General features: G+C 41.0%; 1 long non-coding RNA gene across 1 annotated transcript; it reads left to right on the top strand.

Annotated features, from left to right (window-relative positions):
- The first annotated feature begins 2635 nt into the window (after positions 1–2635).
- On the top strand, positions 2636–4111 carry LOC117559783. The gene is made up of 3 exons (XR_004571043.1): positions 2636–2860; positions 2968–3107; positions 3205–4111. It is a non-coding gene; the product is annotated as an uncharacterized LOC117559783 (long non-coding RNA).
- The last annotated feature ends 9025 nt before the right edge of the window (positions 4112–13136 follow it).

Below are 13136 nucleotides of genomic sequence, written 5' to 3'. Positions count from 1 at the left end.
TAGATGCTGCCTATCACAGCGCACTGAGATTTGTGACAAACTGTAAAGCATTAACCCATCACTGTACCCTGTATGCAAGGGCTGGTTTGCTTTCACTAACTGTACGGAGGCTCAGTCACTGGCACATTTTTATATACAAAGCCATGTTAGGGAAACTTCCATCCTATATCTGCTCCCTGATCTCACGGTGAATTGTAAGTGGCTACTGCCTGAGATCGAATGCTGTGGTTTTATTAAATGTGCCAACTGCTAGGACTGTCTTAGGGAAGACAGCTTTTAGATGTGCAGCTCCTCTAACTTGGAATAGTCTGCAACTGAAATGGAAACTGAGCAATCTGGTGCCACTAAATATTTTTAAAGCTCGGTTGGATGCTACTCAATCGGAAGCTGTTGGTCCCTGCTCATGTGGATAGTTATTGTAAATTGTAAACCCTGTAACTTTGCTGTATGATGTCCTTTTGTTGTTCTGTTTATGTTTCATGTGGAACCTACTTGAGCAGGTCTCCCTTGAAAAAGAGATCAATGATCTCAAGGGATACACCTGGATAAATAAAGGTTTGAAAATGAAATTATAGAATCACTGTTTTGTAAACTAAACAGAATAAAATACTGTACGTAAAGTGTGTGCGTGTGTTTACAGTATGCCAAATATCAGAAAGACGAAGGAAGACAAGGGAGTGCCACTTGCTCTGCTGCAGAGGGCCTCAAATGAAGTTCAGGAGGGCAAATCACTCAGAGAAGTGGCAAAGTCACATGATATGCCATGTCACCCTGTGCCGGTTCCATAAAAAAGAGGCGTGTCGTGCAGTGGGTTGTGCGTTGGTGTTCGGATCAGGGGGTCACAGGTTCAAACCCCACTGCAGTCAGCATGTCGTTGTGTCCCTGAGACACTTCAACCCAAATGGCTCCTGTGGGGATTGCCCACAGTATTGAGTATGTAAGTCGCTTTGGATAAAAGCGTCTAACAAGTAACATGTAATGTAAAAGAGGCTGAGGTTGGAGAGTGTTGTGGAAACTTTCACTCGTCAATGATCCGGAGATGCACTAGTAGTAATAATAATAATAATAATAAAACTGGTCCGTTGCAAACAGAGTTGTCTTGTTGGTTCTTTATTTGAAGTGCTTCAAAAGGTATATGTCATACAGAGCAGTCTGCAGGAGTGTACACAGAGGGAACTGTGTCTGTGTGTTTTATAGGGACCATGGCGGTTTTGCTATTTCTGTAACTGTGCAGACAAAGAGTTATAAGATTGTTATCTTGCAACGCCCTTTTGAGTAACAGGAAGTGTACAAGTGTGATAGTGACAGGAAACAACTGGGTGCGATGGTGGCTGACCCTTAAGCATAACAAAAGCTCGAGCAAGGGACATGTACTGAGGACAGTGTCGTCATATAAGCGGTGCATTTGGTTTTACCATATAAGGTAACATAAGAAATTGTGCCAAAAGTCACGTGACTTTTGGCAGTAATATTCCGCCGTGGCTGGCACAGGCTCCACGGCAGCAGAGGGCGCTACTGAGTCCATTGGGGAAGGCGGGAGCCTCCCGCCGGGAGGTTGAGCAGAGCATGGAAGAGGAAAACGTTTTGTAGTTGTAAAAACATGTTTTGTACTTGTACAAAAAAGTGTTGTAGTTGTAAAAAAAAAGTTGTGTACTTGTAAAACCTATGCTGAATTTGTCTCTGAAATATGATTTATTAGAAAAATGTTATGTGTTTGTTTGATAGATCCGTTTTTTCTTTGCAAAACTAAATGCATTAGTTTGTAGATGGTGTTTTGTATTTGCAAACCACATTGTGTTTGTTAGTGAATCATGAGGCATTTGTAAAAACCTGTTTAGTTTGTTTGTGGAGTTATGGCAGGAAATTAGCTCCATAGTTACGCTCATGAGCGAGGCAGAAAATAATAGTTTTAACATGCCAAAAAGCTGCTGTGTCGTTTATTGCACCTCAAACATTAAAACAAATCCAGAGTTACGTGTTTCTGTACTTCCTCTAAGAAGAAAGGACAGTAACAGAAGAGCTCTGTGGCTTCAGGCTTGATCGCCGTTCAAATGACAGCGTTGGTTACTAATTTTTTCAAATTCATATGTTATGTCTTGTATTTGTGTATCTTGTGCAGATCTACCGCTCCAGCAGCGAGGAGCCGTGTCTGGACGTCTCTCATGAGAAAACAGTGAAGGACCTGATGGACACCACCGTCCAATCAGAGAGGAGAGCAGAGAGACAGTGGACCTACCAGACCTGCACCGAGTTCGGCTTCTGTACTGCACACACACACACACACACGCACACACACACATTCCCCACTGAAAGACACTGACCTCAATGTAGCTTGCGAACACACATGCAACACACACACTCACAACTCTCTAACTCTCATACAAACCCACACACACACATAGGTAAACCATCGTTCTTTACATCACCTGTCGTGTGTGTGTGTGTGTGTGTGTGTGTGTGTGTGTGTGTGTGTGTGTGTGTGTGTGTGTGTGTGTGTGTGTGTGTGTGTGTGTGTGTGTGTGTGTGTGTGTGTGTGTGTGTGTGTGTGTGTGTGTGTGTGTGTGTGTGTGTGTGTGTGGTGTGTGTGTGTGTGTGTGTGTGTGTGTGTGTGTGTGTGTGTGTGTGTGTGTGTGTGTGTGTGTGTGTGTGTGTGTGTGTGTGTGTGTGTGTGTGTGTGTAGATCAGACCTGTGAGGATGCTTCTTGTCCGTTCTCTGGGATGGTGACCCTGAGGTCACAGACTGAGATCTGACTCGAGCTGTTTGGAATTTCCCAGAATTCCCTGCCTGGACGCGTCGCCTTCACCAACCGTTACTACGGAGGAGACGAGCCACACGCACACCGGGTGCTCTACGTCAACGGTGAGATGCTGAGAATCACATGACTCGACAAAGGAGAACATAAAAATGTAATTTCATGGTTCACCTGCCCTAAATATATTATGCACTTTTTCCATGTAAACGTACAGACATTTTGTCACGTAACGTGGGGAACAGGACCGATGGAGGAGAGGAAGCAGAGAGCGTTTTCATTCGAGACAGCGCTCACTGTGCGGACGTGACGAGAGGAAGAGTCACCGACCGCCGCTCGCTGAAGAACGCCAGACAGGTGTGTATCCCTCGGTGGTGTGTGAGTGTGTAACCTGCATCACACACACATGATGAAGATGAAGTCCTTAAAAAACTCTCCCTCCTTATCCTCTCAGGAGATTGAGAAACATGTGGAGAGCTGGCTGAAGACGGCCCAACAGGAGAAGAAAAGGACAGAGTGAAGATATTTGATCACAAACAGATGAAGCAGTGAATACAGTTAGCTGCTCTTCATCACCATCATCATCATCATCATAATTCTAGGTGTAAAGATGTTTTACAAAATATGTTCGAAAGGTTTCCAAATCATTCAGTAGTTGTAACAACGCAATACATAAAATGTTAAATGTGTGCAACAATAAAAAGTCTATAAATATTTGACTGAAGTAATTATAGTGGAAGTGTTATCGTCTCGTATCATCTAGGATACAATACCATTTATTAAATCATTTCCATTTATTAAATAATTTCCATTTATACGTGATTATACGATATACTATTGTATAATATCATATTTTATTATTTATTTGTATATTATATCACACTATAGTATTATTGTCTATGACATTACATTATATAAAATGAATAGCATAAATAATAGCATTACAAATAAGTAAATTATTATGTATTAGTTTAATCTTAAATATAAAGTGTTTGATTTGTTTATATACATTTATGAAAGCAGAAGATAATCCATTATTCTCCTTTTGCCTTTCTTTATGAAATTCTGAATTGTATGTGTTTGCGTAATATAATAACACTGATTATCTCTTGCTTGTTTTAATCACAATATGTTTGAGCTGCCATAACCCTATGTTTCCACTAGGGGGCGATGGTGCTACATGCGTGCTAACAAGACCCTTTTCTTGACCCTCATTCTCTGTAAAACACCAGCAATCAAAACTCACTACACACTGGTTTCATCGCTTTTTCTTCTACTGTAATCAAAAGACAGAATATGTATGTGGTACTGAAAACGTTTGCAGATTCATTTTAACATTAAATTCGATTTGTTCAATAGAGCAGGGTTGTGTGAGGTCAGTGTGTGTGTGTGTGTGATACAGTTGTGTTGTGTTTGTAATAGTGTTAGAGAGTGTGTGTGTTTGTGAGAAAGGTGAGGAAGCACCAGTTGTCCCATCTGTTTGCTGTGCTTGCTGTGTGTGTGTGTGTGTGTGTGTGTGTGTGTGTGTGTGTGTGTGTGTGTGTGTGTGTGTGTGTGTGTGTGTGTGTGTGTGTGTGTGTGTGTGTGTGTGTGTGTGTGTGTGTGTGACCTTCTCAACAGGGGGCCGAAAGTGGGAGGTCATGACCCCGCTGACCCCATGGGAGTGGAGATCATCAATCAACTAGGGGCAGGACAGGGCAGCAGGAGGGTCACACACACACACACGAAGATACTGTAACCAATTCACCCTGCAGATGTAACTGCGGAACAAATATATGTTTAGAATAAAACTGGACACATAAAACATATCTATTATGTTCATCCTGTGCTCTCACACACACACACACTCACATATGTGTAATTGCCTATTAGACATTAGCTTCCAGCCAAACAATCTGTGTCTGTTTCGTTTGATAACATACGTGCTTTCGTATTCATGGAAACACTCACAGATGCTATCACACTGCTCAGAGAGAAAAGGCTTCACAGATGGAGAGAAAGTGAATCAAACCTGAAGCTCTTTCTCTCCGCAGTGCTTCCATTTCATCCTGTTCACAACATCGCTTTGCAAACACCCACACACACACACACACACACACACACACACACACACACACACACACACACACATTTACACACACTATCAGGGTTATCAGCCAGCACTTGCAGAGCGACAGGTCATGCTTTTTCTCTCCTCCCTCCTCCCCCAGCCTGTCCTGTTGATCAATGAGGAAGTTCTTGGGCCTCAACTATTAATCAGAGCCTATCGGCTATCTGTCTGCAGAGCCAACCAATCACGGCCCTCCGACAGCTGGGACATGAAAAATGTGGCCCCGGTGGATGGGCGGGGGGAGGATGGGGAGTTTGGGGGGAGAGGAGGGAGGTGAAGGAGCTCTATCTGCTCCGAGTCAGGTCACGGCTGCACAACATTATGCACTTACAGTTAATTCTTCACATCATGATGACACACACACACACACACACACACACACACACACACACACACACACACACACACACACACACACACACACACACACACACACACACACAGACAGACAGACAGACAGACAGAGACACACACACACACACACACACACACACACACACACGTACACACATAGATACAAAATACAAAATAAAAAGTAGTGTAAAAAGTCTGTATACATGTAAATATATATTTATATAGCACAGGTTCTATCAGCGATACACACAGGATCATTTCCAAAGATTTCTGCAGTGATGTTGTTATTTTGTCAACCAGTCACTCTGGTCCCTCAGCCAAAAGCCAATTCTGCAGAAAACAATCTGTGCAAATCAAACGTTTATGATACATGCACATTTTTATTCAGCAACACAATCTTCACAAGTCAACACGCTGACTTTTCACGTGTACATCGGTTGGAAGAAGTAAAAATGCTAACGGCTAAAAGCTAACTACACCGCGGTCGCTTGACTTCACATCACCACTCTACTATGCTTCCAACTTAATAACGAAAAGAATATATTGCATATTATAAATTGATTCATTTACTTGTGTGAACGTTTCCATAATAAACCAAACGCAGCTGTCAGAGGCAAACTAGTGACGGCGTTTAATGTCCTCGACAACCTCTGCAGTATCATTAGCAACGTGTTAGCATAAGTCAGATAAGATCACAAATCCTTTATTAGTAGCCACCGCATGTGTTGATGTATCTTATGTGGTCCAACACACCCTGAAATCTATTAAACCTGTCAAATAAAGACATTATTTCAGACATCTTACCATAAAATGAACTTTTAGAAAAAAGAACCAGAAGGGCAGAAACTCTTTTTTGGATTTCAGGACTTAGTGCAGCACTCGTTGGACTTAAAATCGACATCAAATGGAGGCCTCTTGCAGCCATGTAGCCCCACTTTGTGACCACTGCTTTCACTGTGGGAGCGCTTAACGTCAGCATCTGACTACATTATAACGGACACACTGTTTGTGTGTGTTTCCAGCAGAAAACTCCCCATGGAGATCTGCAGGCCGGCCAGTCATCGCTCCTCAAAGCTTCATCAACACACCGCCATCTCTCTTCTGCATAATCACCATGCTCACACTCATCCATTCACATCTTATTGCCATGATTAGATTACATCTAATGCTATTACACGGCTCCCATCTCTCTCTCCACCTCTCCACCTCTCCCTCCCTCATCATGGATTTCTTGCAGATCTTATTAGTGTGTGATGCGGACCAGGTCTCTGGATTTATGAACCCTCAAGACTTCTCTCCTTTAATCTCCCTCTCCTCCCTTCCTGCATCTGTCCATCCATCATTCCCAGGGTTGGCTTGGGCGGAAGAGTATTAATCCCTCCATCCCATCCCTCACTCCTGTGGACAGATGAGGAGGCGGAGGAGGGAGATGGGGATGGAGATGGGAGGAGGAGGGGTGGAGGGAAGCAGAACTCAGATTACATTTCATAATATTTCTGTAGCAATGTGGGGAAATATGGAGATGCGTAGCAGGTAATGTATGCAGATTGACTAGATGATGGGTCACCTCTCTGATACCTTCAACAGGTCTAAGGATGAGAAGCAGATGCTGCAGAGCGAGTGTGTGTGGGCGGAGTGCAGAGGCTACGGATGGGACGATAAACAACTAAGTGTGGGAGTGTGTGTGGAAGTGTGTGGGAGTGTGTGTGTGTGTGTGCAATCCCGGTGTTTGTATGTGCATGCTGTGCGGGGTTAATGCCATAACGGGGTCTATGCAGAAAAATGTCAACATGCAAAGTGGCATCTCTGCTAAAGGGCATCAGAACCGGCATCCTGTTACCTGTTGATGTGCAGAGGATGCTTCTTTTCTTTCAGTTTGAGCGGAGGTGAAGGCGCAAAGTCAGGTCAGTATATACGGAGGTAGAAAACTATATATGAGAATATAAATGTATCCTTCTTTTACCATATGTTTCCTACTTGAATTACGACAGAATATGCATCCAACAACTAGTTTTATGGGCCCTTTCTGTTCTAATATTGACACACACACACACACACACACACACACACACACACACACACACACACACAGTCTGGACCCAAGATGACACATTGATACGAAAGTTTACATTCCCCACTGAAAGACACTGACCTCAATGTAGCTTGCTAACACACACGCACACACACCACATATACATCACTTCAGGGGACATTACATTGACTTACATGCATTTCCTGGAGACTTATCCTAACCTTAACCATAACCAACACATGCCTAACCCTAACCCTAAACCTAACCAAGTCTTCACCCTAAAATGAATGATTCCCCTCATGAGGACCTCCATTTTGTCCCCATAAGGGAGGCGAGTCCCCACACATGACTGTGTAAACAGATTTAGGTCCCCACAAGTATAGTAATGCTAGGCCACACACACACACACACCCACTGTATTTGACAGAATGCAATAAGCGTTGGGAAATCAATGTGGGTGATTAGTAGTAATGTTAGTTTTATGTTGATTTATTTCTATTTCTATTTTGAGATGTTTCTATTTTAGAATTGGTTATTTCTACTCTTTTAATTTGTTATGATGTGCAATGCCTTGTTTTGTTTGATGCTGCTCCAACAAACAAAAATAAAGTACGTCTTATCTTCTCTTCTCTTATCTTAGGACATTGAATGAGTCCGGTCCTCGCAGGGCAAGTTTTCCAGGCATCGAGTTACCTGTTGATGCACATGTGCACACAACGCTTTTTTATTTCGTCTTAGCAAATGGAGGTAAAGATGTATCGTTCTTTGACCATATGTTTCTGACTCACAACACAATTTGTATCTACAAGCAGATCGAAGGAAACGGGTTCATTAACATGTTTTGTCAGACATTTATTTTTCTGGCCTCTTCCTGTCTAAATGTTGATGCTTTTCTCACCAACACACACACAGTATTCGACTGAGTCCAATACGCTTTGGGAAATCTATTGCAGTGATCAGGACATTTAATGAGTCCGGACAAATTTAGCAGGAAGAAATTCAGAGTAAAAAGGGAAGAGTTAAACCTTTGACCAGCCGCCTCTCCTCCCCCCCCCCCCCCCCACCCTGCAGCCCTATAGCAGTGACAGGTAGATTAAGGGGTGTGATAGATGCCCCTCTCTGTATCTCCCTCTCTCCCCCTTTTCCCTCCCCTCCATCCATCATGGCGGCTGGTGTAATTGCGGCTGCGTGGGGCTGGCAGAGGGAGCCTCCATCCATCTCCTTAACAACAAACAGTCAGGAGGACGGATTGCGCTGCAGCTCCCCAGTTAATCTCCATCTATAAGAGGGAGGTGGTGGTGGGGGGGGGGGGGGGGGGTGGAGAGGAAGAAAATAACAGAAGGGGAGAAAGGCAGTGTTGGCTTACTATAAACAAAAAGAGATGGAGAGGGGACGAAAAGGAAGAACATGAAGACCTTTCTCCAAACACACACTAACATATACTTCCAATAAAGTGCCTAATTGTTGAGAAAAAACCAATCACGCAAAAAAACTATCCAATAAAAACTTCTGCAAAATGTAATGTTCCTCAATAACAGAACATACAATGTCTTTATAGCACCAAGGTTGCTTAAACGTGTCTAAATCACCTATCTGAAATAAAACTTTAGCCCCAGTCTGGCCGGATGTTACAAAGCCACATTGCCTTGGCCTCCTGCCCTTTTCCTGTTGTCTCACCTGAGAGAGAAGAACCACGATATGATGATTACACTTCATCATCAGATCGAGGCAGCTCCATTTGCAACATCAACCAGGACAACTACAGAGAACCGCAGTGACGCGTCCTAAAACCAGGAAGTAAACTCCTTCCGGTTCCTTCGACAAAAACGCAATGCAATTTCTCCATAGGATTTAGGAAAATAGCTGGAAATAAGGTCTGTGGTTGAAACACATTTAAGAGACGGATCCCGTTTTGTTCAGCCGGATAATCTCCACATGTCTACCCTACTTTCATAATTATATAATCATAAATCTAGTCGCCAGAAGCTAAATGCTAACGTTATGCTATAAAGGAACTACAGCAGGGTCGCTGCTTCAACGTCACGCCAACTTAAGATCCATATTCAAAATTACAGATTCTAAATGGTACAAGTTGAAGCGTTTGTTTGAACACTTTGCAGGAGGCAGGTACTTGCTTTCAAGCAGAACAGGGCAAACACACTTAGAGGAGTGTTTACGTGTTCGGTGTAATGACGTAAAACGGCCTCGACAGCTTCTGTAGTCCTGTTCAGCCACTTGGTAACAACCATCGTTTTTCAGACACGTCAACTCTTCAGAAATCACCAGTGGGGTCACTGCTGATGGATTTAATGTCATAGAATAAAACGTGATCTGTCTCTTCAATGTGTTTCAACCACAGACCTTATTTCAGATATTTTCCAAAGTCCTATGGAGAAATTGAATTGCTTTCTGTCGCAGGAAGTGGTAAAAATGCTAACTTACTTCCGCGTTTTAGGACGCGTCACTGCGGTTCTCTATTAAGACAAGATACAAGGGAACAAAGATTGAACAAAACATCACTAGACTGCACGGAAGAAGGAAGGAGAAGAAGGAGACATACTTTATTAATCCCACAAGATATACCGTTTTCTCTGTACACACATGCATCTAAAAGAACACAAATGAAGCCGGAAACAAACACATTTGTATAGAGGGAGAGAAACTAAATAAAGGAAAACAAACTACAGGATACATTTGCAAACGGATGAAGCTATTATTTTCTCCATGCATGCCATAAGCAGCAGCGATGTAGGAGGAAGGGAGGGGGTGAAAATGGATGTCTATACTTCCAGACGACCCAGAAACTAGAGAGGCTCAGGCTCATAAAAATGCACTCTGCACCCCCTCTCTGTTCCCTTCCCTTATCCTGGTTCTCTGCACCTCGCTCCATCACTTGACTCCCTCCTTCTCCCTTTCTCGCTCAGCTCTCTGATGTTTTTGGGCCGTTGTACCCAGGGGTCACGGCAGCCATATTTTCTTAATGGCGGAGTCACTGGAGTCAACAAGGCTGGGTGGCCTGTTACCTCATACGCTCACTCTGGTAGAAACTGGACTTTTCAGCGTGGTCTGTGTGTTACCATTTAATGGGATCAACAGCTGGCCATGTCCTATTTCTGTTTGCACCATCGCTATTATAGAGTTGTGCAAAATGTGTCCTAAAACCCTGGAAATTAGTTTGCATTTGACCACTTCTGGTTCCCTTGTTTTAAAGGTTTTAACGTTTTGGTTAGATGCCTGAAATAATGTAGGTCAATGCTCATTGACGGACATTTTGGTTGCACCACTGAGACGTACATTGAAATGATGCTGTATCCAGTTCTCTTTATACATCCATGTTTGTACCTCTTGGAATTGGATTTATGCTACAAAAATCATAAAAGTGGTGAAAACAATGATCCTGCTGAACAAAACATGTGTTTGCAACAGATCTGTTTTTACTTTCTGCAATATTCAAAAGTCCAATGGTAAAATCGCTTTTCTTTTCTTCAGAGGAATTACGAGGCTCACTTCCGGGTCTGCCTTCAAAAATACCTCATCACTCTATAAAAGGCCAAAACCACAAGTTTGTATAAAAATAAACATCGGACATCTTTTGTGAGCCACTAGTCAGAACTTTACAGTGGTCAATTCTACTTCTAATCTCTCTCCGATAGAGACACGTCCGGTCTTGCAGGTAAACACACACACACACACACACACACACACACACACACACACACACACACACACACACACACACACACACACACCTCTCTGCTAGCTGCTTCCTGTTTTCTATCCCAGGGCATCGCCTGCAGTGAGGCCCGACTTAGAACAGGAGCACGTTGACACTGACCCTGCAGCACGCAAGCAAACAAGTAAGTCAAGTACACACAAAGACAAGGACACACACACACACACACACACACACACACACACACACACACACACACACACACACACACACACACACACACTGCTGTCATGAAAACACTTGCATGCTGTAGCCCGAGTGCAGAAACCCAACAGGCCCGGGTGCAGAGGAGCGAGCACTTGAGCTCTGACAGCGAGTGACGAATAACTGCAGCAGCCTTGACGTGCAGAATGAACCTCTCTGACTGATATCACACTGTGTGCTGCAGGAAAGAGGCTTTTCCTACAGGAGAGCTCCACGACAGGAAGTTAGCCCTCAGTCTAGAAGCCATTTCTTTACATTATAACCAGCCAACACATGCATGAAGCTGTCAACAAATCAGAGTGTCGATACAAACATGCAATTGATTAGATGCTGCTGCAACATGATGCTCAGATTTGCAGATTTTAGATAGTTACACTCAAAGAGGATAACACACTCTTTTGAAGGAAAGAAAAAAAAGTATTATAGATACCCTGTGAAGGAATATCTTCAGTCGTGTTGATACAAATAAATATTATCTGTATTTGTCAATCATGTGCAATGTATCACCACAATCATTTCCTAATTTGGGATAAATAAAGTACATCTATCTATCTATATCTATCTATCTAACTATCCATCTATCTGTCCATCTATCTAACTATCTATCTATCTATCTATCTATCTATCTGTCCATCTATCTAACTATCTATCTATCTATCTATCTATCTATCTGTCCATCTATCTAACTATCCATCTATCTATCTATCTATCTATCTATCCATTTATCTAACTATCCATCTAACTATCTATCTATCTATCTAACTATATCTATATATCTAACTATCTATATATCTAACTATATATCTAACTAACTATCTAACTATCTATCTAACTATCTATCTAATTATCTATCTAACTATCTATATATATCTATCTAACTATCTATCTAACTATCTACATATCTATCTAATTATCTATCTATATATCTATCTATCTAACTATCTATCTAATTATCTATCTAACTATCTATATATATATATATATATCTATCTATCTAATTATCTATCTAACTATCTATCTAACTAACTCTATCTATCTAACTATCTATATATCTAACTAACTAACTATATATCTATCTAACTATCTAACTATCTATCTAACTATCTATCTAACTATCCATCTATCTATCTATATATCTAACTAACTAACTATCCATCTATCTATCTATATATCTATCTAACTATCTAACTATCTATCTAACTATCTATCTAACTATCCATCTATCTATCTATATATCTATCTAACTATCTATCTATCTATATATCTAACTATCTATATATATATATCTAACTATCTATCTAATTATCTATCTAACTATCTATCTATCTAACTATCTATCTAATTATCTATCTATCTATATATCTATCTATCTAATTATCTATCTATCTATCTATCTATCTATCTATCTATCTATCTATCTATCTATCTAATTATCTATCTAACTATCTATCTATCTATCTATCTAATTATCTATCTAACTATCTATCTAATTATCTATCTAACTATCTATCTATATATCTAACCAACTAACTATCTATCTATCTCACTAACTCTATCTATCTAACTATCTATATATATAACTAACTCTATCTATCTAACTATCTATATATCTAATTATCTATCTAACTGTCTATCAATCTAACTAACTCTATCTATCTATATATATATCTAACTATCTATCTAACTAACTATCTATCTATCTAACTAACTATCTATCTATCTATCTATCTATCTATCTATCTAACTATCTATCTAACTAACTAACTATCTATCTATCTAACTATCTATCTAACTAACTAACTAACTATCTATCTATCTATCTATCTATCTATCTAACTAACTAACTAACTAACTATCTATCTATCTATCTATCTATCTAACTATCTATCTATCTATCTAACTATCTATCTATTAGTAGAGTATTAAAGTTATTATCCTTGCCTTTGCAAAAAA

Source organism: Gymnodraco acuticeps, unplaced genomic scaffold, assembly GCF_902827175.1.
Source record: "Gymnodraco acuticeps unplaced genomic scaffold, fGymAcu1.1, whole genome shotgun sequence".
NCBI classification, from domain to species: domain Eukaryota; kingdom Metazoa; phylum Chordata; class Actinopteri; order Perciformes; family Bathydraconidae; genus Gymnodraco; species Gymnodraco acuticeps.
This window is presented reverse-complemented; position numbering and strand designations above follow the sequence as displayed.